Source organism: Girardinichthys multiradiatus, chromosome 20 (genome assembly GCF_021462225.1).
Source record: "Girardinichthys multiradiatus isolate DD_20200921_A chromosome 20, DD_fGirMul_XY1, whole genome shotgun sequence".
Taxonomy (NCBI): Eukaryota; Metazoa; Chordata; class Actinopteri; order Cyprinodontiformes; family Goodeidae; genus Girardinichthys; species Girardinichthys multiradiatus.
The window spans coordinates 21,837,153-21,840,682 of NC_061812.1; positions in this window are offsets into that span (position 1 = coordinate 21,837,153).

Consider the following 3,530-nt stretch of genomic DNA (forward strand, 5'->3'; position numbering starts at 1 on the left):
TTTCTGGTGTTGTAATTGCAGCTCAACGCCTTTGACAATTACAACCGTTAAATACTCCGTAATAATTAATAACTATTGCCGGAGATGTCACTGTTTAATCGACTGTTTCTGCCGAAACGTGTGAAACTTTAACCTTATCTTGACTGACAAATCACTTTTTGCACACAATGAACACAAAACGCTCTCTCTTTATCTATGTGAATACTTATTAATCTTCACCTACTCAACATGCAAAATTCTACATAACAAGGGTAACACATCTAACTAAGCAAAAATAAAGAAAACAGCAGTGGGTGTTGAATCAACCAGCATTTATGGCAAAATTGAGAATATGACGAAGAGGTGTGGTGGTGAGTGGAGAGTGGGCGGGGGCGCAACAACAACTGTACTCAGTGATGTCCTGATCATAAAACGTCCCCCAACTCCTGAGCACACAAAGAGTTATAAACCTTTCGGCAGCAAGCTAGCAAGCAGTGAGGTTGAAGACAAAGGAAAATGGAGAATTTTACCATGAGGTTATTTTAACAGTCCAGTCTTACAACGCACCCGCGTTGACTCCCACATAGTAAAACACGCACAAAGCTAGGAACGCGGCGGCTCCAGATATCAAAATAACACATCAAAGTTTCAATAAGCAAGGTTACATGCACATATCATTCAGAACACATGAGATCCTAACTAGCTATTCTGATCACTCTACAACCTCTGACCCTGCCCAGGCCTTCTAATAAAGAAATAAAAGATTAAATAAAAGATGGGTTTTAAGTGGTGAAGCTGCTTCTGGGGCAGCGAGTGAGAGGGAAAAAGGGGGGGGGGTTTGAAGCGTTGTTGCGCGTCCGCAGTTACACTCCAAGAGAGCGGTCAGTCCCGAAAAATAGGATCTGACCATCAGCAGTCGACTAGGGATGAAACACGGTGGCGGTTCGTTTCCTCAAACTCCGTGTTTTTAGTTACGTGTTAAACTCACGTCTTCGATCGGCAAAGTGAAATTTCTGGCCTTCCTAGTCCAGAAACCTCAGTTATAACTTGCATGTCTCATTCAGGGAGGTAGCTTTTATATTGTGTGCGAGGGAAACCGATCTTCCCTTGCATATGTTGAGAATTAAAATCATGTAATTTCATGCTATTAGTTTAGTTTCATGTGAGAACATTAAACTGAGATTTAACATGAGTGAGCCTTGAGGAGAGATCACAGATCACAGCAGGGGTCAGGATGGCACAAGGGTGAAACAGAGGTTAGAAAGTTCTCAACAGCTGCAAGCAGTAAAAGCTGGCTGTAGGGACAATGAAGCAATAAAGGTCAACCTTTGGACATGGCATAGACACCACAAGGGAGCTTGGCTGATTGACAGCACCAGACGACAAAAGGGGAAGGCACAGTCAGTAAGCTTTGAGGTCAACAGTATAAAGATGTACTGGAACTTGTAATGACAGAGACATCGGGGTAAAGACAGCCATGCTTTGCTGAAATCTGCGATCTCTCTCCGTAAGGGCCCTTATGTAATTTTCTTTCTTTGTGTTATTGTGTATGTATTCATTTTGCATTAGAAATCATTGGACTTATTATCTTCCAGATTAAACTTGCATTAATCTTAATTTCCTGCTCTTCATCTGTTCTTTCTCACGACATCCAGACTGGGAGAGGTTGAGGCCGCAAGAATATCAGTGATAGCATTATTTTACCTCAACACATACAATAAAGGAACTCGAAACCTATACCCATGGACTTTAGCTATCTTTTAGAAGATTGTAGAGTTCTTCCCGGGCTCTCACCATTAAAGCCGCAACGCTTATTAACACGTCTTATCACTTATTAATGCGTACGCAACAATTATTCTGAACCATTTCTCTGCCTCCAAGAATTACAAAAACAGTTCACTCAGAACTAACAACACAGCCAGAGTGCTGCTGTGAGGCATTTGTCCTTTCGTGGCAATAATCCTATCAAAAAGTGGTTTTGTTTGCGGGGCGTGGGCGGGAACACCAATTTCTCTGAGCTACCGCACCCTGTTGGTGGTCAGACGCCTCAGAGCTCCTCCGGTCCTTAGTCCCCAGAAGCAATCACACACTCTATCTAAAGACTCTAAATGATGAATCTCAAACAGTTTCTAACTTTTAGCTTGTTTAATCTAAGTTAAGGCAGAGGAATGTTTACAGAGATCAGTGCTGAGGCTTCCGTCTCGGACCGTCGCCGTCTGTTAGAGGATGACGAAGAGCCCCGATAGGTCACATGTAGTTTTATATCTGGCAATCCAATGCAATGGATGTGCTCTCCCTCAGTGATTATCAGTAGACTATGTGTCACCATTGTGGTGTCTAACTGTTAGATTGTGTAGTAGCGGGTGTCCATACTTAATCTAAGTGTGCTGTGGCTTTCTAAAACCAGTTACCAGCTGCTCCAATATCAACCCCAGTGCCCCAGCCTAAGGTCATTTATGACGAACCTTGGGCCATTTATCCTTGTAATGTGTGTCGATGAGCATTCTTATCCTATTCTAACAAAAGGGAAACATTAGAACTTATACTTTATATCACTATGGCATAAAAGGGATAAACAGCTATGTGTCATATTAATAAAGTTTATTCCTAACAAAAGTTACAAAAACATACCTGTTCAGCTGGGCGTTGCTTACCAACACGTTGTGGGAGAGAAAGGCGTCTCTTGCTCGATGCACGAATTCGTCGATGCCGTCCCGAAAGTATAAATAGAAGGCCGCAACATCTGTGTAGAATGAGCTGCTCTTGGCTCTCACAATAATATTTCTCCTTAAAAAGACGGCAGAAATATACAGAACAGAGCAGCTGCGTGTTGTTGAGTTTGTGAGTCTCAGCGGGCACACCAACATGACGGTTACTCTGTATTCCCCCAATGCTGAGTAATATATCTCTCCTAGATAAAGCAATTGATTGAGCTTTTACTGTAACTAATTATATGTGCTCTCTTTCAGACTCTATCCTTGAAAACTGCCTCACAGTTTATCTGATCTTTCTTTCTAGATGAAACGACTAAAGGAGCTACATCTACTAACATTTACTTTTCCTTCCCCATAGAAAGTACTCCTGGATCAGTGCTTATGTGTTCTGCTTTTGTGTTCTTTTTCCTTCTCTGCTCTGTTCTCTCAAACCCCCAGTCAGTCGGGGCAGACGGCCGCTCACACTGAGCCTGGTTCTGCTGGAGGTTTCTTCCTGTTAAAAGGGAGTTTTTCCTCTCCACTGTCGCTACATGCATGTTCAGTATGAGGGATTGCTGCAAAGTCAACGCCAGTGACTGTCCACTGTCGCTACATGCTCATCCAGGAGGAGTGACTGCTACAAGTCACTGACTGGATGCAATCTGCTGGGTTTCCTTAGATAGAAAAACTTTTTATCCTATTTGAATAAATAACTGAATCTGACTGTACTGTTCAATGGTTAGTTATTCATTGGAATGCATGTGCCTGACTTGAAATCTATATGGTTCGATTGAACTGACTTAGCCCATTTTACAGTTACAGACCTTTCACACAATACAATGGGAAACAACACACAAT